General features: G+C 47.5%; 1 protein-coding gene across 2 annotated transcripts in view; it reads right to left on the reverse strand.

Annotated features, from left to right (window-relative positions):
• The window catches only part of LOC126469547 (glycine receptor subunit alpha-3), a 478,682-nt gene that overhangs the window by 203,632 nt on the left and 253,048 nt on the right, over window positions 1-22,002 (reverse strand). The window lies entirely within an intron of this gene.

Here is a 22,002-nt window from a genome sequence, read left to right on the forward strand (position 1 = left end):
GATTTATTGACAAGTAGCCAATATGGAGTCAGAAAACATCGTTCTTGTGAAACAAAATTAACTCTTTATTCTCGCGAAGTAATGTGTGCTATCGACATGGGATGTCACATTGATTACACATTTTTAGATTTTCAGAAGACTTTTGGGACCGTAACTCACAAGCGACTTCTAATCCAATTGCGTGCCTTTGAAGTATAGTCTCAGCTGTGCGACTGGATTCGTGATTTACTATCAGAAAGCTCACAGTTCGTAGGAACTGACAGGAAGTCACCGAGCAAAACAGAAGTAATATCTGGGGTTCCCAAAGAAAGTGTTATAGGCCTCTGCTGTTTCTAATCTACATAGACGATTTAGGAGACAATCTTGGCAGCCTTTTGAGGTTGTAAAGTCGTCAGATGATCACAACAAATTGCAAGATGATTTAGACAAGATATCTGTATGGCCGAAAAGTGGCAGTTGACTATAAATAATGAAAAGTATGAAGTCACCTTCTTGAGTAGTAAAAGGAATCTGCTAAATTTTGGTTACACAATAAATCACACAAACATAAAGGCTGTAAATTCATGAAATACTTAGGGATTAAAGTTACGCATAACTTAAATTGAAAAGGTGACATAATTAATGTTGTGGGGGAAAGCCGACCAAAGACTGCGAGTTATTGCCCGAACACTTAGAAAATGCAACAGGTCTACCAAAGAGACGCCTACACTACGCTCATCCGCTCTCTTCTGGAGTACTACTGTGGGTGTGGAATCCGCATCAGATAGGATCGCCGGAGACATCGAAAAAGCTCAGAGGCGGGCAACTTGTTTTGTATTATCCCGATATAGGGGAGAGAGGAGGATCTGCAAGGAATTGACGTATGGTTCAGGGAATGACAATTGAATCTCAATGTAGACAAGTGTAATCTGCTGCGAATACATAGAAAGAAAGATCCTTTATCATTTAGCTACAATATAGCAGGTCATCAACTGGAAGCAGTTAGTTCCACAAATCATCTGGGAGTAGGCATTAGGAGTGATTTAAAATGGAATGACCATATAAAATTATTCGTCGGTAAAGCAGATGCCAGACTGAGATTAATTGGAAGAATCCTAAGGAAATGCAATCCGAAAACAAAGGAAGTAGGTTACAGTACACTTGTTCCATTAAGTTTCGGGTGTGCAGCCGCAAGAAATCTCCTTCTTCTTCTAATATTTCGCCTGTATAACGTTCAGCCATCTTCAGAGTGAGCCGCAAGACTGCCGCTCCAGTTTTTTTTTCTTTATTGTTATTTTTAAACCTGTTTACAGGCAGGCCAGCAGCAGCATACTACGTCGCTCTTTGGCCTCAGAGAAACACAAAAGATACAAATGAAGACATTTAGAGAAAAAAACATGATGGACATAGAAACGGAGACAAACACTTTTTAAAATACATGGAGCCGTTCACGGGCGTACAGTCCAAGATAAAATTTGGTCAGACACCTGGACACATACACAGACGAAGAGTGTCACACGTGAACGTAGGTGCACAACACGAATAACACTGAACCACTGCACAGCACGACGGCACACACAGAAACACGAGGCGTTGATCTCCGGCGCGCGAAAGTTCACTAACAGTGTACGAGTCCGGGGACCTGCCAAGAAAGGAGGAGGGGGGTGGGAGAGGGAGAGGGGAGAGCAGAAGCCATAGGCAGGTGAGATAGGGGGAAGGGCGGAAGGGGGAGGGAAAGCCCAGGGGAAGAGGGGTGGAGGAAGGGGATGGGGGAAAAGGAAAGAGAAGGGAGGGAGGGTGCCTAAAGGAAAGGACACAGGAAGTGGGGGGCGAGGATCAAAGTTGATAGGAGGGGTGGATTGAGGGGAGGAGGACATCATCAGGGAGGGGGAGCTGGCGGAAGCCACCTTGGGAGAGGGTAAGGAGGGTGGAGAGATGGAGACCGGGTGGGACGTGGGAATACAGGTGCGGCAGCGGGCGGGGGTGGGAGAGGATGGGCGAGACAAGCGGGTGAGGAGGATCGAGTTTGCGGGAGGTGTACAGGATCCATATGCTTTCAAGGAAAAGGAGGAGGTGGGGGTAGGGGATGAGATCTTACAGGATCCGCATGGGGGAGGGAAGACGGATGCGAGGCGGAGAGCATGGCGTTCAAGGATTTGGAGGGATTTATAAAAGGTAGAGGGGGCGGAGATCCAGGCTGGATGGGCATAACAAAGGATAGGGCGGATGAGGGATTTATAGGCGTGGAGGATGGTGAAGGGGTTCAGACCCCACGTACAGCCAAAAAGGAGCTTGAGGAGATGGAGTCGGGAGCGTGCCTTGGCTTGGATTTTTCGGAGATGGGGAGTCCAGGAAAGGCGATGGTCGAGGGCCAAGGTACTTAAGGGTGGCAGTGAGGGCAATAGGGCGGCCATAGATGGTGAGATAGAAATCAAGGAGGTGGAAGGAAGGGGTGGTTTTGCCTACAATGCTTGCCTGGGTTTTGGAGGGATTGACCTTGACCAACTACTGGTTGCACCAAGCGGTGAACCGATCAAGATGGGATTGGAGAAGGTGTTGGGAGCGCTGCAGGTTGGGGGCAAGGGCAAGGAAGGCGGTGTCATCGGCAAACTGGAGAAGGTGGACAGGGAGTGACGGCGGCGGCATGTCCGCCGTGTACAAAAGGTACAGAAGGGGGGAGAGGACAGAGCCTTGGGGCACACCGGCGGAGGGGAAAAAGGTGTAGGAATCCGTGTTATGGATGGTGATGTAGGAAGGACGGTGGGAGAGAAAGAAGCCGATCAGACGGACGTAGTTAATAGGAAGGGCGAAGGTTTGGAGCTTGAAGAGGAGACCAGAATGCCATAAGCATGGTCATAAGCATGTTCGAGGTCCAGGGAGAGGAAGATTGCGGAGCGACGTGAATTAAGCTGGTCGGAAAGGAGATGAGTGAGGTGAAGGAGAAGGTCGACGGAAGAGAAGGATGGCCGAAAGCCACACTGGGTAACGGGAAGGAGGCGGTGCTGGCGGAGATGCTGGTGGATGTGTCAGGTGAGGATAGATTCCAGGACCTTGTTGAAGACCGAGGTAAGGCTGATGGGATGGTAGGAGGACACGGCGGACAGCGGTTTGCCAGGTTTAAGGAACATCAGGATACGGGAGGTTTTCCACAGGTCGGGGTAGTAACCGGTGGACAGGACTACATCGTACAGCCTGGCCAGAGTGGAGTGGAAAGAGACAGGAGCTTCACGAAGGTGACAGTAGGTGACACGATCGTGACCAGGAGCGGTGTTGCGTTTTGTGCAGAGTGTAGCAATGAGATCCTGTGTAATGATAGGGGCATTGAGTTCCGTGTGTGCAATGTTGTCCAAGTACTGGAAACCAGGTGTGAGGGGAGGGACGGAGGTGTCAGTTCGATCACGGACATCTGGGAAGAGGGAGTAATCGAACTGGGGATCATCGGGGATGGAAAACACATCGGAGAGGTAGGAGGCAAAGTGATTAGCCTTACTAAGGGTGTCAGGGAAGGGGTGATCATCATGGAGAAGAGGATAGTAGGGAGAGGGTTTAGTTCCGGTAAGGTGACGGAAGGCTGACCAGAACTTGGAAGAGTTGATAGGTAGGGTAGCATTTAAATGGGTGCATGTCTGTCGCCAGTCCTGGCGTTTCTTAGCCACGAGCAAATTACGAATGTGTCGCTGGAGTTGCCAGTGGTGTCGTAGTGTGTCTGGGTCACGCATGTGGAGGAAGGCACGGTAGAGACGGCGGGATTCACGGAGGAGGAGGACGGCCTGTGGGGGTAAGGGAGGACAGTGGGGGTGGATGGTGACAGTAGGGACGTGGGCCTCCACAGCCTCAGACAAGGTCTGCTGGAGAAAGGAGACAGCATGGGTTACATCGTCAGGGTGGTGGTAGGTGAAGGGGTGGCTATCGACCTGGGTGGAGAGCGTATCCCGGTAGGCATTCCAGTTGGCACGGGAATAGTCGTGGACGTACTTAGGGGGAGGGTCATTACGAGGGTCGGGGCGGGGGCGACGACCGTCGGAAACGGTGAGGAGGACAGGGAGATGGTCGCTACCAATAGGCTCCAGGGCATCCACCGTTATGCGGCCAAGGAGGTTGGGGGAGGAAAGAATAACATCGGGAGTGGAGTTGGATTCGGGATGGGTGTGCTGGGGGATGGGGATGAGGTCGCCTTGAAGGGAGGAGAGGAACCGATGCCACCACTGTAAATGGGCGGCGGAACGACTATGGATGTTGAGGTCGGAGGCGATCACGTAGGAGGAGAAGGTATGGTCGATGTGGGAGAGGAAGTCGAAGGGAATAGGGGCGTTAGGGCGGACATAGATTTTGGCGCAGGTGACGGTAAGGCCTGGGAAGAAGAGACTAAGGATCAGGTGTTCGGTGGGGTCGGGAAGGAGAGGTTGGAGCCGAACGGGGATCTGGCAGTGGTGACCAATGGCAACTCCGCCATGCGCAATCAGGAGGGGATTATCGGAGCGGTGAAGGAGGTAGGGCGAAGTGTGGATGGTGTGATGGGGTTGGAGGAAGGTTTCATTGAGGAGGAAGGCATCCATGCGGTGGGTGGTAAGGGTGTGCAGGAAGAGGTTCTTGTTGGTGGGAAGGGAGCGGATGTTGTTGAAAAGGATACGGTGCTGTCACGCCATGACAGGGAATTAAACAAGGGTGTCAAGACGGGAGAAGGTGAAATGGGCCTGGTTGTTGGAGTAGGTGGCATACATTTTTAAGTGGAAAATGGAACGGGCGGCGAGGGAGACCTGTTGGAGGGTGTGAGGGCGCTGGAAAGGGTGGACGTTCTTGGAGGACAATGGTGAGGAACCTAATGATGTCCTCAACGGTGGGGGGGGGGGACGAAGGGAATTGCCAGGAGGGGTGGGGGCGTCCAGAGGATGGACAGGGACGGTGAGTTCAGGAGTGGTCGGAGGGGGTCGGGCTTTACACTTTTGGGAGTAGGTGGGATGGGGGAGATTGCAGGTATTGCAGGAGGGAGGGGATTGAAGGTTAGGGCACTGCCGGAGGAAGCGCGCTTGCCTACAATGCGGGCAGGTGGGGGCCTTGCGGCACTCAGCTGTTGAGTGTGCGTTATAGTGCAGATACCTTTGGCAGCGCAGGGATTGAGGAGGGGAACAGGAAGGGTAGACCTTATAGCGCTGGTTGAAGAGGAGGGCACCTTCCTTCAGGAGACGGTCAATAGAGGGGGCGTCCTCGGAGAAAACCCGCATAAGGCGGGACCACCCGCACCTCCAGCGTGGGATGCGCCTTGAGCTCCGCCAACACCTCCTCCTCCGTGATAGGCGGACTGAGCCGAGTGATCACGGTGGTGATGGTCGGCGGGCGACATGGGGGTTGGGGTTGGTGGGTAGGAGATGGAGAAGGAGCAAGGGTGAGGGAGACATTGGGGCCAAAACGGGTGATGGGGAGGTGGGGGAGGATGTCAGTATGGAGGGTTGGGCTGGGGGAGAAGATGAGAACGGAATCTCGTCTAGGAGTGAGGAGAGAGATGGGGGCACCAGGGAAGTGTTGGCGGAGGAGGAGGGAGAGATTCTGGGCCTCGAGAAGGGAAGGATCGGGATGGGACAGGAGGTATTTGTATAAAGAGGGGGGGAGGAGGAGGAAGCGGAGGGAGCAGGGCCAGGCGGGTAGACATCCATGGCATCCTGGGGGGGGGGGAGGAAGGAGGATGGGGCGTGGCCTTTTTGGGAGTGGAGGAGGTGGTGGTGCCACTAGGGCGTTTAACGGCGGCAGAAGGGTGAGTGGTGACATGAGGGATGGGAGCTATAGGGAGGTGGCGGGAAGGGGCAGGTCCCGGCGTGGACGCAGCAGTCGGCGCCGGATATGGTGATGGTGAAGGCGACGGCGACGGCGATGGTGGTGGCGGTGATGGCGAAGGCGGTGGGGAGAGTAGGGCATGGGTAGTGGCCCGACGGGCCACCACCCTAGCTGGAGCTGCAGTGACAGGCTGGGGGAGTGGGGGGAAAGGATCAGAGGGAGAGGAGTGGGAGGAAGAAGCTGTAAAGGGGGCGAAGGGAGAGTGAGAAGAGGAGGAATGGGGGGGGGTGTGACTGGGCACACCATGTGATGGTGGTGGTGGCGGCGGAGGGGGAAGTATAAACTGTGGCTGTGGTGGTAGTGGTAGTGGAGGTGGGGTCTGACATGACGACAGGGAGAAACAAAAATGCACAGGACGAAAGGAAAGGAAATAACTGAGGACAGACGAAGACGAAGGAAGACGAAGACGGATGAAGACGAAGACGGAAGAGTCCCACGCTGCTGGCGCTGGCGCTCACGCTGACGCCGACGACAGCTGGCAGGAATGCCGCACCTGCTGCTGTTGCCGCGGACGGGGCCGGGGCCGGGGCCGGGGCCGCCGCCGCTGCTGCTGGAGGGCTGGCTGGCTGGCTGGACTGCTGCTGCTGCTCGAGGGCAGGCTGGCTGGACCGCTGCTGCTGGAGGGCTGGCTGGCTGCTGCCGGCTGGACCGCTGCTGCCGGCCCGGACCGCTGCTGCTGCTGCTGCACGGCTGGACCGCTGCTGCTCGGCGGGCTGGCTGGCTGGCTGGCTGGCACTTGAAAACCTAGCGCTTCGATTAGTGCTGGAACGGCACAATCGAAGGGCGGTATCCTTGCGGAGTACCGCCGGAGATGCCGCTCCAGTGATCGCTTCGTCCCTTTATACTGTTGTACCGCGCGACTGCGCATGCGGCCACAGATGCAAATGCGCCAGAGACGTTGGTTGGCGGCAGAGACGTGCATAATGCGTGAGTTTTATCTATGACTCCGCAGTTGATCTATGTTGGCATATCGATATATATCATTGTGAGCTGCACTGTGACGACGTCTTTGCGAGTTTATCACAGCAAGTGCCGGATTCCAGGATTTATCAAGATTGAAACCACTATCTCTATTAATTAAGTTCGTCGTCAAGCGAATTTCAATTGCCTCCTTTACTATCGAGTCCCAAAAGGACGATGTAGTTGCCAAAATTTCGACGTTGTCATACAACATACTGTGACCATTATCAATACAGTGCTCTGCTACTGCCGAGTTGTTAGGTTGTAAAAGTCGTGTGTACCTCTGGTGTTCTGCACATATTTCTTGGACAGTACGAGTTGTTTGTCCGATGTAAGAAAGGCCACATTCACATGGAATTTTGTAAACTCCAGATTTCCGGAGCAGCAAATCATCTTTGACGGAGCCCACGAGTGCAGCTGTCTTAAGTGGAGGACGGAAAATCACTTTTACTTTGTGTCTGCCGAGAATGCGTCCTATTTTTGATGAGAGGCTACCCACATATGGCAGGAAGGCAATCGATTTAAAGGTTTCTTCGTCTTCTTCTGCTTTCTTTGTGGCCTCTTTCGGTTTCATTTTCAATGCCCACTGTATTTGTTGTGGAGAGTACCCATTGTCTTCAAACACTCTTTGTAAGTGGGAAAGTTCATCTTGCAGACTGCTTTCGTCAGAAATAATATGCGCTCTGTGAGTCAAAGGTCGGAGAACACTCATTGTCTGGGCAGGATGGTGGCAGCTATTTGCACGTAAATACAGATCGGTGTGTGTCGACTTCCTATACACTTCATGTCCCAAAGTGCCATCCTCTCTGTGCCGAACCAAAACATCCGAGAATGGAAGGCATCCCTCCTTTTCAATTTCCGTTGTAAACTTTATTTGATCGTGGAGGGAGTTCAGATGTCTTAAGAAGTCTTGCAAGTTGTCTTCACCATGGGGCCAAACTACAAAGGTATCATCAACATACCTCCAGAATACCGTGGGTTTCAAGTCAGCAGATTCAAGCGCCTTCTCCTCTAAGTCCTCCATAAATAAATTGGCCACCAGAGGGGATAAGGGACTACCAATGGCGACTCCGTCCGTCTGTTCAAAAAATTCGTTGTTAAATAAGAAATATGTGGAGGTCAGAACATGTTTAAATAAAGCTGAAATCTCTTTGTCTCGGGACAAATACCATGATAAAATGTACAATTTATTGAGTGATAGTATGTACCGGAAGATCAGCAGGGATCCCACTAATCGAGTGGCGAAGAAAACTGTTTCGGTTCTGAATGATTCTCCCTTTCCACCAGAAGTTGTTAGGAGATTGAAGCCAAGTGGTCCGGTGCCTCTTAGACTTTATGGTCTACCAAAGGTCCACAAGAAAGATGTTCCTCTACGCCCCATAGTGAGTAACATAGGCTCTCCGACCTATGACGCTGCCAAACATCTGGCATCATTGTTGAGGCCTCTTGTGGGAAAATGTACTCACCACATAAGAAAGTCGGCTGACTTCATTAGTAAACTGAAATCATTGAAAATGAACCCGTCTGATATATTAGTTAGTTTTGATGTGGTGGCTTTATTTACAAAGGTTCCCCTTCCAGAATCTCTACAACTTATTGAAAGAAGTTTTGACAAAGAGATTTCAGCTTTATTTAAACATGCTCTGACCTCTACATATTTCTTATTTAACTTAATGGAACAGTCTTTGCGCATCAAAACCTGAAGATTCACATACAGTACACTTGTTCGCCCACTGCTTGAATACCGCTCACCGGTGTGGGATCCGTACCAGATAGGGTTGATAGAAGAGATAGAGAAGATCCAACGGAGAGCAGCGTGCTTCGTTACAGGATCATTTAGTAATCGTGAAAGCGTTACGGAGATGATAGATAAACTCCAGTGGAAGACTCTGCAAGAGAGACGCTCGGTAGCTCGGTACGGGCTTTTGTTGAAGTTTCGAGAACATACCTTCACCGAGGAGTCAAGCAGTATATTGCTCCCTCCTACGTATATCTCGCGAAGAGACCACGAGGGTAAAATCAGAGAGATTAGAGCCAACACAGAGGAATACCGAAAATCTTTCTTTCCACGAACAATACGAGACTGAAATAGAAGGGAGAACCGATAGAGGTACTCAAGGTACCCTCCGCCACACACCGTCAGGTGGCTTGAGGAGTATGGATGTAGATGTAGAGTGTCAAGGATATGATACGCGAGTTGGTGTGGTAATCATTACAAAAAAGGCGTTTTTGGCTCCGACAAGATCTTCTCATGAAATTTCAATTACCTATCTTCTCTTCAGAGTGTGAAAATATTTTGTCATCATCCATCTCCAAGCGGAGAAATGATCATCATAATAAATTAAGATAGGTAAGTGCTCGTATAGAAAGATTTAAGTATTAGCTTATCCCGCGCGCTGTTCAAGAGTGGAATAGGAAAGAAATAGCTTGAAGATGGTTCGACGAACCCTTGCCAGGCATTTAATTGTGAAGTCCAAAGTAATCATGTAGATGTAGATGTAGGTGTAAATAAAACCTAGTCAGTGATAAGAGTCACATATGCCAGATGAAACTGTGTGAGCAAGTGGTAACTGAATAAAAAGATCTCTAGATCTTTTAGGAACAAATGCCTCACATTGTAATTGTTCTAATTAAACACACAACTGCGTTCCCCATAGCCCCATCAACGAAGAGAGTGTGCAACCGCTATGACCCCCCTCCATGGTACTGTATGTGTATTTATAACGACTGCTGGCGTGCAACTCCGAAAACCACCTCTCCTGTAATACACGATACGCTACACTCTAAGTGGATTTATGAGTCTCATTTGTCTACAGTATCTCTTTGCAGTACCTGACTTAGCTTCCAAATTCCACTAACCTCAGCTATCTGTATCAAAGAACACAGTTTTTCTGAGCTAGAATACATCGCTAGATTCATCAATACCCTCCCATTACCATCTCATTCTGTATTTATGCAGGTAGTATCAACTGCCGCTCATTTTTGTGCGGTGTGTGTCCCAAATGGGCCGTCTATGGTGATTGAATAGCTTCATACTTAGCAATTACTTACAATCACGCGCTCTACAAAAGATCCGCACCTAAAGACTAGAAGGTTACACAGGCCTCACCAATACCCAAGAGAGTAAATTGGAGTAATACACTGGATCATAGAACCCTTTCACTGACGTCGTTTTGAAGTAGAATTTTGAACATATACTGTGTTCGAGCATTGCGAATTACCTCGAAGAAAACGAGCTATTGACACATAGTCAGCACGGATTCAGAAATGTCGATCTTATTAAACACAACTAGTTGTTCATTCTTATGAAGGAACTGATGACGTCGACAGCGGATCTCGGATTGATTCCATATTTATGTATAAACGATTTAGGAGACAATCTGTGCAGCCATTTAGACTGTTTGCAGATGGTGCTATCGTTTACCGTCTAATTTAAAAATGTGTGTGAAATCTTATGGAACTTAACTGCTAAGGTCATGAGTCCCCAAGCTTACAAACTACTTAACCTAAATTATCCTAAGGACAAACACACACACCCATGCCCGAGGGAGGACTCGAACCTCTGCCGGGACCAGCCGCACAGTCCATGACTGCAGCGCCTCAGACCGCTCGGCTAAACCCTCGAGGCTTTTCGTCTAGTAAAGCCATCATAATATCATGATTTACGTGGAGGATATAAACAAACTACCGTTACGTGAGACACCTGTATAGGAACGATGTTCAGACTGTGGGCTGCAAGATTCGCGTTGTTAATAATGTTAGTGTCAAGACTTGCCATTAGGCGCCGGTACTGGTAAGGCAACGTAGGGATGAAACCAGAGTACAGGCAGTCAACATGGGTCTGGAAAAGCTGAGCAGGACTATATTCGAAGCCGGCCGGTGTGGCCGAGCGGTTCTAGGCGCTTCAGTCTGGAACCGCGCGCCTGCAATGGTCGCAGGTTCGAATCCTGCCTCGGGCATGGATGTGTGTGATGTCCTTAGGTTAGTTAGGTTCAAGTAGTTCTAAGTGGTAGGGGACTGATGAACTCAGTTGTTAAGTCCCATAGTGCTCAGAGCCATTTGAACTATATTCGTAAAGCCGTTTCATCAAAACAACAGCAATAGTGATGCGCTCTTCGCGAGTGTAGACGCATTACAGGAATACGGAGAGGTTCTCTTTCCGCACCGGAGTTGAAGAACGTGATTCGGACGTTAGAATTAACTAGCGATTGCGGAACTGCTCTTTGGAGAAGTTGACGGCTAACTGCGCCATAAATTTTGGAAGAAGTTACTGTTTCCATGACTGAGAACTGTGGACGCAACGTGCGATCTTCAAGCAGTGACGAGCTGTGTCACGACAGCCGGCCGGTTGGCCGAGCGGTTCTAGGCGCTACAGTCTGGAAGCGCGCGACTGCTAGGTCGCACGTTCGAATCCTGCCTCGGGCATGGATGTGTGTGATGTCCTCAGGTTAGTTAGGTTTAAGTAGTTCTAAGTTCTAGGGGACTGATGACCTTAGAAGTTAAGTCCCATAATGTTCAGAGCCATTTGAACTTTTTTTTTGTGTCACGACAGCTGAACATTTCACGGTCCGTCTTTTCGAAAAGTCCTGCGAACGATTGTGAACCGGTATCTCTAGTATGGTTCCACGCTGTCTTGAATGCAGTTGGTCGTCACACTGAACAACGTTAGTAGCCTGGAATGTAAACATGGAATATAAGTCATCCAAATGAGTACTTAAGAAATCCCTTAAATTTCGCTTGCACGATAATTAATAGAAATTAAACTCAATACCTAGAGATTACAATAGTGAATAATTTAAATTGGAACCATGGCATAGAAAATGTTACAGAGAAGGCGAACCAAAGTTTGCGTCTTATTGGCAGAACAGTTAGAGGATTCAAGATATCTACTAATGAGGCTGCCTACACTACACTTGTCCGTCGCTTGCTAGAGTACCGCTGCGCGGTGTGGGATCCTTGCCATATAGGATTACAGGACGTCGAAAACGTTCAAAGTGGTTCAAAATGGTTCAAATGGCTCTGAGCACTATGGGACTTAACATCTATGGTCATCAGTCCCCTAGAACTTAGAACTACTTAAACCTAACTAACCTAAGGACATCACACACATCCATGCCCGAGGCAGGATTCGAACCTGCGACCGTAGCAGTCGCGCGGCTCCGACTGAGCGCCGGCAACGTTCAAAGAACGGAACTTCGTTTTCTATTATCACGAAACGAGGGAGAGAGTATCAGGGAGATAATACACGAGTTGGGGTGGCAATCATTAAAACATAGACGTTTTTCGTTGCAGCGTGATCTTTTCACGAAATTTCATTCACAAAATTTCTCCTCTGTATAGGAAAATATTTTGTTGACATACACCTACATAGGGAGAAATAATCATCGTAATAAAGTAAGAGAAATCAAAACTCGCACGGAAAGATTTAAACATCCATTTTTCCCGCTTACTGTTCCAGAGTGGGACGGTAGAAGATGCTTCGATGAACCCTCTGCCAAGCACTTAAGTGTCAACTGCAGAGCAGTCATGTAGATGCAGATTTGATGGGGAACTGTAATGTTAATTTGAAATTTGTCCAAAGTAGTATGTAGAGCGTTGTGAACATCCCTATCTAGAAGGCTGTTTACTTAATTCATTGCTAATATCACATCACATGTGTACGTCCTTTATTTCAAATCATTGAACAATCTCTTTTACAGGTTGTGTGTAAGACGACAACGAAGTTACAACTCTTTTAATCCGTCTTGCTGTCAAGTTGACATCACAGCAGCTGAGAAGAGTGCTCCACCTACCATCTTCGAAGGATGCCATGAGTCATATGATGGTCATGTGATATGACCGAAACCGGTCACGTATGTTCTTGTAGAATATTACCAGTTGACTATCCGTGCACGACGCACAGCCACCCCCAACCTTCCATATGTCGTCAACCATGCGTCTATGATCCGTACTCCTGAATCCAATATATATATTCCCGTACAGGTCAGACGTTTACTTGAAATTTGTTGTTCTTATTCGCAATTGCGAATACATTTAGTGTATTCTATAACGGCTGTAGTCGCCGCAGTGCATGTTCCTTTTGACAAGTGTGCATGTCCAAAGGAACTTAGCATTGTAATCAGAATAACACAGGACTGCAATATCGTATAATGCTTCAGGATGCCGGAGTTAGAGGGACAACGCCTGCCGCTAGCCCACCCTCTCATCAGCGAACATGTGTGTGTATGTGTGTGTGTGTGTGTGTGTGTGTGTGTGTGTGTGTGTGTGTGCGCTCCACAGCGTGCAGCGATAATGACGCGGGTGTGGTCGCGTTCGACGCCGCCTAACTTCCTGACTGCTATCCAGCGCCGGCGGCAGTGGCCGAGCGGTTCTAGGCACTTCAGTCTGGAACCGCGCGACCGCTACGGTCGCAGGTTCGAATCCTGCCTCGGGCATGGGTGTGTGATGTGATGTCCTTAGGTTAGTTAGGTTTAAGTAGTTCTAAGTTGTAGGGGACTGATGACCTCAGATGTTAAGTCCCATAGTGATCAGAGCCATTTGAACCATTTTCTATCAAGTCTATTGCGTGGAGCTAAGTGAGCGTTATGACACTGTACATTGTCGCGTTTGCTGCCGAAGATAACTGTAAATTTGACGTTCTGTAGCGACGTTAGATGGGGTCTCCAGACATGGCTGCCTATCCCCAGTTTCCTCCTCAAGGCACCGTTTACAACACTTTGAAGCTGGGCGGCTTATTTCTACTAGTCCATACATGGAGAGTGATCGTAGTGCGTATTCTAAGATAGAATGTTGTGACGTTTCAGGAAGAAAAGAAGATTCCCTCGAAAAATCACTACAGGCTCACCAAAAACAACTTGTGCGGAATGCAGCTTGCTATTTACTTAAACACGATATCTGGGAGACAGAAGATGTGTGCGGATTAGTAGATTCCACGTTGTCTTTTGTGTTTTAAGCTTCTCTTTCGCAGTCATCATAATACAAATAATATTTGTTATATACCGTCTCTCGCGATTGTGATAAAAGTCTTCTTTCGACCATAAGGGTTTTGCTTTATTTCGAACTATCTCCAGCGATCATCGTAACATTGTGATTTTTCTTAGAAATCTGTTGTCAAGATATAAAACAGTTCCCATGTTTTCAATTACTACTATCGAATAGTATTAAATCACAATTACTCTTCACGATTTTTTGTTTCGTACTTCATTCTTAATGTTCTTCTATACGCAGATGTTGGATTTTTAGCATACTGCACTTCACTGACACTAAATACTTTATCGTTTCACGTTGTGCAGATTCGCTTTTGCGAGATGTAGAAAACCAAAAACCGCAAAAGACGGTATATAACCCATAGGATGGCCACAGAGTACCTTTACCATCTATAATAACCAGCATAAACAACTAAAATTAAATAAATAACATGAACAACAGTTTTTAGAGTCGTATTCTTGAAATATGAACCATTACTTGTCCAAAGTAGTACTATGTGCACCGTCGCCCACATGTGGCGACGTACCTCGCACATACTTCGAGTGCATCGTGTCTGCTACGGGCACCATAGGCTTCAAGCACATAGCAATTTGTTCTCACTGCTCGGATGAGTATTTGCCTGTATTCAAAATGTGGGACTTCGTGTCATTTACTGTGCTTCAAACGAAAACAGTTTTATGTAAGTGAAACGAAGATACATCCGGTTCTGAAATTAGTTTTTCGGATATTTAATTTTTTCTGTGAAAAAGAGCACTATTTTTGATTAGCATTTTTTCTTTGGTACGCAGTCTATTTCATTCGATTTCAAGAAAATTATTTGGTAAAAAATTATCCTTTTGCTTATTAAAGTCTCGCATTGCCGCTGTAACTGTATCTTTTTTGTAATTGATATCAATCATAGAAAATAGATAACACATTGCTGTCTGTAATAATGTTACTTTATGACGTGCCATCATATTTTAATCTTGTCACAATTTTGATTTCTTAGAAATTATCGTTTTCTGTGGCAGCTTGTTAAATTGTGACAAAATTAAAATATGGCATTTTAATCTTGTCACAACTTTTGATTTTCTGTGGTAGCTTATTAAACAGTGGAAAGATTAAAATATCACATTTTAATCTTGTTACAATTTTTGATCTTCTTTACAATTATGGTTCCCTGTGGTAACATGTCAGACCATGTATGACATTTGATACACCTGTGATAATTTTCCTGCCGTTGATGATGGTTCAACGGGTAGCAAAATAAAGTAACATTATTATAGACAGCATGGTGTTACGCATTTTCTAAAATTTTTACATGCTGTTGATCACCGCCTATGGAAGATAGTCACAATTAGTACGATCTCCGAAATTAAGTAACCCACCGTGTGTCTTTCGAAGGATTTGCAGCGAAATTAATGGATTTTTTTCAGCGGAATTCTATTTGGTTATGTCAGTTCAATACAAAATATAAATGACTACTAATGCTATTTTTTTAAAAAATAGTTTTCAATGCAACTTCCTTTTTAAAAAAATAAACAACCAACTGAAAGCTGTTGCCGAAGTTCACGTAATAAGAAGCAGCTGGAAACAGACGGAAACAAATACACAATCAGAAATGAGCACTTTTACGAGAACAACCAGACATGATCCCAGGACTCAGTTCTGTTGGGGATCTCAGTGTCCTCGTAATCTAAAGTGATTTTCAAAATACATTTCATCTTCGGCCACTGTGATGAGGGAAGGGACTGAAACTGTTACATACGACCCCACCAAGTTCTTTTATTGTGTTCAGTTCGTAGTCTACTTCCAGTTTAGCTCATCCATGTCGAAAGCAGCTTTCACCCCTCCCTACGTCCTCTCCCAACAAATAGAACAACAAATACTTCAGTTTTAACATCCCGTAGATGCCTAGGATTTTAGTAGTAACAATATATGTGAATTTTTCATTTAATAATATTGATGATGATGAGGTCCCATACACTGAGGAGCGTAGGGGACGATGCGGGAGACCCGCACCTCTGTACTAGGCAAGGTCCTAGTTAATATTAATTTTTCTAAATCAGTGCTTACTAGTGTACGTGGCTATAGAGTAACCTCAGAGAAATTGATGCCGGAGAAATACATCATTTTGAATGTGTATGTCCCGAGATTTAGGAAACATATCTGCTGCATACTAAAAGGTATCAGATAGATTATATAATGGTAAGACAGAGATTTAGGAACCAGGTTTTAAATTGTAAGACATTTCCAGGGGCAGATGTGGATTCTGACCACAATCTGCAGATTGAAACTGAAGAAACTGCAAAAAGGTGGGAATTTAAGGATATGGGACCTGGATAAACTGAAAGAACGAGAGGTTGTAGAGAGTTTCTGGGAGAGTATAAGGGAACAATTGACAGGAATGGGGGAAAGAAATACAGTAGAAGAAGAATGGGTAGCTCTGAGGGGTGAAGTAGTGAAGCCAGCAGAGGATCAAGTAGGTAAAAAGACGAGGGCTAATAGAAATCCTTGGGTAACAGAAGAAATATTGAATTTAATTGATGAAAGGAGAAAATATAAAAATGCAGTAAATGAAGCAGGCAAAACGGAATACAAACGTCTCAAAAATGAAATCGACAGGAAGTGCAAAATGGCTAAGCAGGGATGGCTAGAGGACAAATGCAAGGATGTAGAGGCTTGTCTCACTAGGGGTAAGATAGATACTGCCTACAGGAAAATTAAAGAGACCTTTGGAGAAAAGAGAACCACTTGTATGAATATCAAGAGCTCAGATGGCAACCCAGTTCTAAGCAAAGAAGGGAAGGCAGAAAGGTGGAAGGAGTATATAGAGGGTTTATACAAGGGCGAAGTACTTGAGGACAATATTATGGAAATGGAAGAGGATGTAGATGAAGACGAAATGGGAGATAAGATACTGCGTGAAGAGTTTGACAGAGCACTGAAAGACCTGAGTCGAAACAAGGCCCCGGGGGTAGACAACATTCCATTAGAACTACTGCTGGCCTTGGGAGAGCCAGTCATGACAAAACTCTACCATCTGGTGAGCAGGATGTATGAGACAGGCGAAATACCCTCAGACTTCAAGAAGAATATAATAATTCCAATCCCAAAGAAAGCAGTTGTTGACAGATGTGAAAATTACCGAACTATCAGTTTAATAAGTCACAGCTGCAAAATACTAACGCGAATTCTTTACAGACGAATGGAAAGACTGGTAGAAGCGGACCTCGGGGAAGATCAGTTTGGATTCCGTGGAAATGTTGGAACACGTGAGGCAATACTAACCTTACGACTTATCTTAGAAAAAAGATTAAGAAAAGGCAAACCTACGTTTCTAGCATTTGTAGACTTAGAGAAAGCTTTTGACAATGTTGACTGGAATACTCTCTTTCAAATTCTAAAGGTGGCAGGGGTAAAATACAGGGAGCGAAAGGCTATTTACAATTTGTACAGAAACCAGATGGCAGTTGTAAGAGTCGAGGGGCATGAAATGGAAGCAGTGGTTGGGGAAGGAGTGAGACAGGGTTGTAGCCTATCCGCGATGTTATTCAATCTGTATATTGAGCAAGCAGTAAAGGAAACAAAAGAAACATTCGGAGTAGGCATTAAAATTCATGGAGAAGAAGTAAAAACTTTGAGGTTCGCCGATGACATTGTAATTCTGTCAGAGACAGCAAAAGACTTGGAAGAGCAGTTGAACGGAATGGACAGTGTCTTGAAAGGAGGATATAAGATGAACATCAACAAAAGCAAAACGAGGATCATGGAATGTAGTCAAATTAAATCGGGTGATGCTGAGGGAATCAGATTAGGAAATGAGACACTTAAAGTAGTAAAGGAGTTTTGCTATTTAGGGAGTAAAATAACTGATGATGGTCGAAGTAGAGAGGATATAAAATGTAGACTAGCAATGGCAAGGAAATCGTTTCTGAAGAAGAGAAATTTGTTAACATCGAGTGTGGATTTAAGTGTCAGGAAGTCGTTTCTGAAAGTATTTGTATGGAGTGTAGCCATGTATGGAAGTGAAACATGGACGATAACTAGTGTGGACAAGAAGAGAATAGAAGCTTTCGAAATGTGGTGCTACAGAAGAATGCTGAAGATAAGGTGGGTAGATCACGTAACTAATGAGGAGGTATTGAATAGGATTGGGGAGAAGAGAAGTTTGTGGCACAACTTGACCAGAAGAAGGGATCGGTTGGTAGGACATGTTTTGAGGCATCAAGGGATCACAAATTTAGCATTGGAGGGCAGCGTGGAGGGTAAAAATCGTAGAGGGAGACCAAGAGACGAATACACTAAGCAGATTCAGAAGGATGTAGGTTGCAGTAGGTACTGGGAGATGAAGAAGCTTGCACAGGATAGAGCAGCATGGAGAGCTGCATCAAACCAGTCTCAGGACTGAAGACCACAACAACAACAATCTGCTGCAACTGATGTAAGAACTATAACACAAACAAACTTCCACAACTCTGACAACTTTTTAATATACGCGATGTAAAATCAAATCGTGCTCTCTTCATTATTAGAACTTCACTCATCATTGTGAATGTTACAGCAAAACTGCACGCGATGGTCATGCAAGTGTGTAAATTGGGTAAAATGTTGCTTGCTTCCGCCTGTTTCACCTACTTTTGGGTAAGGTGAATCTTCCTTTTTTTCTTCAGTGGAACGTCTTGGCTTTCTGTCTTGCCTTTAGCTGTCTGGAGTGTTTTTTATAGCCGGTCCATCTGTCAGGAATGAACCTGCAAAGTGGAATTACTTGCCATTTTCGAGACCGTTAGTTTTCATGCTATATTATCCACCATAAACTGACTAAAAAGTTGGGAAATTGACGTATTTAAAAATATGAATAGTTTCAGTAGGTCTGTGCCTGAGAGCAAATAGCCAACGACTGTTTTCGTTCTGGTCTCGACTGCTGCCCACACAGGGCGATCCGCAACGTGAAACAGAAACTCTCGTTCTCGCATGTGATATTCAAATACTCGGGTTAGTTCTCGAGAGAACTGGAGACACGTTGCAATCGAGAACTTGCCATTTTTCGGTCATCGAATTGCCCAGCACAAGTCTAAGGCGACTTCAGGTGTGTATTTCCTGCCAGCTATCAGTCACTGCGTATTTCTACGGTTTCCAGTGGAGGGTGAGCTGATCATACTCTGGCTCGGTTGGCATCGAATTAGACATCCCTTTTGGAGCGTGGACCGAACAGGAGAAAATAGAGAACTTGCCGCCTCTCGGTCATCGGATTGCCCAGCATAAGCCTAAGGCGACCCCAGCTGTGTATTTCTCTCCAGCTATCAGTCACTGTGCCATTCTGCGGCTTCCCGTGGAGAGTGAGCTGATCGCAGTCTGGCTCGGTTGACAGCGAATTAGCCGACCGTTCTGGAGCGCGGCCCGAACAGGAGCGCCGGCGGCGAGCGCGGGGAGATGGCCGCGATAGGACACGCGCGCTCGAGAGCCGCCGCCTGCGTCACAGCTTTCTTATTCACACGTCCCCCGCATGGCAAGCAAGCCGCCCTTTCGTCTCGAGATGCCGCGGCTGGCCACTGCGGGAGAGCGTACTCGAGTGCGTGCCGCAGTGCAGCTCTGGCCAGGACTCCACCACCCTGCAGCAGCCATTGCGACGTTCCTTCTGGGAAAACAACCGTATTAGAAAGTCGCTACGAATGCAAAGAGAGCTTCATTTAATCGAAGTCAAAGCCTAGTTGACAAACAAAAGCTAAACCGAGCGAAAATGAGTTTAAGGAGAGCAATGCGAGAAACGTTCAGTGAATCTGAAAGTAGAAAGTGAATTCCTCCGGCCCACATTGTTTACGAATGTGGTCCCTTTGGGAGTATGCTGATGAAATAAATCCATTTCTAGCATTCATATACAACCGCTCGCTCGACGAAAGGTCTGCACCTAAAGACTGAGAAATTGCACAGGTTACAACAATACGCAAGAAGGGAAATAGAAGCAATCCGTTGAACTGCAGAGCCATATTACTGGCATTGATTTGCAGTCTGATTTTTGAACATATGCTGTGTTCGCACATTTTTTTTTATTCCGATTTTGGCCGTCTAGGGACGGCGTTAAACAACTATTTTTCAATGTACATTTCTACTATTGCGCTCCTCCTCTTTTCTCTTCTTCCAATATGTCTTCATCCTCTCTCTGTGCTGCTCCCTTCGCTCTGCTCTGTTCGCACATTATGAATTTCCTTGAGCATACTCAGCACGGATTTAGAAAATACACTCCTGGAAATTGAAATAAGAACACCGTGAATTCATTGTCCCAGGAAGGGGAAACTTTATTGACACATTCCTGGGGTCAGATACATCACATGATCACACTGACAGAACCACAGCCACATAGACACAGGCAACAGGGCATGCACAATGTCGGCACTAGTACAGTGTATATCCACCTTTGGCAGCAATGCAGGCTGCTATTCTCCCATGGAGACGATCGTAGAGATGCTGGATGTAGTCCTGTGGAACGGCTTGCCATGCCATTTCCACCTGGCGCCTCAGTTGGACCAGCGTTCGTGCTGGACGTGCAGACAGCGTGAGACGACGCTTCATCCAGTCCCAAACATGCTCAATGGGGGACAGATCCGGAGATCTTGCTGGCCAGGGTAGTTGACTTACACCTTCTAGAGCACGTTGGGTGGCACGGGATACATGCGGACGTGCATTGTCCTGTTGGAACAGCAAGTTCCCTTGCCGGTCTAGGAATGGTAGAACGATGGGTTCGATGACGGTTTGGATGTACCGTGCACTATTCAGTGTCCCCTCGACGATCACCAGTGGTGTACGGCCAGTGTAGGAGATCGCTCCCCACACCATGATGCCGGGTGTTGGCCCTGTGTGCCTCGGTCGTATGCAGTCCTGATTGTGGCGCTCACCTGCACGGCGCCAAACACGCATACGACCATCATTGGCACCAAGGCAGAAGCGACTCTCATCGCTGAAGACGACACGTCTCCATTCGTCCCTCCATTCACGCCTGTCGCGACACCACTGGAGGCGGGCTGCACGATGTTGGGGCGTGAGCGGAAGACGGCCTAACGGTGTGCGGGACCGTAGCCCAGCTTCATGGAGACGGTTGCGAATGGTCCTCGCCAATACCCAAGGAGCAACAGTGTCCCTAATTTGCTGGGAAGTGGCGGTGCGGTCCCCTACGGCACTGCGCAGGATCTTACGGTCTTGGCGTGCATCCGTGCGTCGCTGCGGTCCGGTCCCAGGTCGACGGGCACGTGCACCTTCCGCCGACCACTGGCGACAACATCGATGTACTGTGGAGACCTCACGCCCCACGTGTTGAGCAATTCGGCGGTACGTCCACCCGACCTCCCGCATGCCCACTATACGCCCTCGCTCAAAGTCCGTCAACTGCACATACGGTTCGCGTCCACGCTGTCGCGGCATGCTACCAGTGTTAAAGACTGCGATGGAGCTCCGTATGCCACGGCAAACTGGCTGACACTGACGGCGGCGGTGCACAAATGCTGCGCAGCTAGCGCCATTCGACGGCCAACACCGCGGTTCCTGTTGTGTCCGCTGTGCCGTGCGTGTGATCATTGCTTGTACAGCCCTCTCGCAGTGTTCGGAGCAAGTATGGTGGGTCTGACACACCGGTGTCAATGTGTTCTTCTTTCCATTTCCAGGAGTGTATTATTCTCATGAAGTAATGAGTGATATCGACAGGGGATCTCAAAGTGATTCCATATTTCTAGATTTGCTGAATATCGTGCTATCAGAATAGAGCAACGAATACTAAAATTAGAAGCTTTGTATCACCAACGGAGACAACACATTGACACCGGTGTGTCAGACCCACCATACTTGCTCCGGACACTGCGAGAGGGCTGTACAAGCAATGATCACACGCACGGCACAGCGGACACACCAGGAACCGCGGTGTTGGCCGTCGAATGGCGCTAGCTGCGCAGCATTTGTGCACCGCCGCCGTCAGTGTCAGCCAGTTTGCCGTGGCATACGGATCTCCATCGAGTCTTTAACACTGGTAGCATGCCGCGACAGCGTGGACGTGAACCGTATGTGCAGTTGACGGACTTTGAGCGAGGGCGTATAGTGGGCATGCGGGAGGCCGGGTGGACGTACCGCCGAATTGCTCAACACGTGGGGCGTGAGGTCTCCACAGTACATCGATGTTGTCGCCAGTGGTCGGCGGAAGGTGCACGTGCCCGTCGACCTGGGACCGGACCGCAGCGACGCACGGATGCACGCCAAGACCGTAGGATCCTACGCAGTGCCGTA

The sequence above is a fragment of the Schistocerca serialis genome, chromosome 3, assembly GCF_023864345.2.
Source record: "Schistocerca serialis cubense isolate TAMUIC-IGC-003099 chromosome 3, iqSchSeri2.2, whole genome shotgun sequence".
Lineage (NCBI taxonomy): Eukaryota > Metazoa > Arthropoda > Insecta > Orthoptera > Acrididae > Schistocerca > Schistocerca serialis.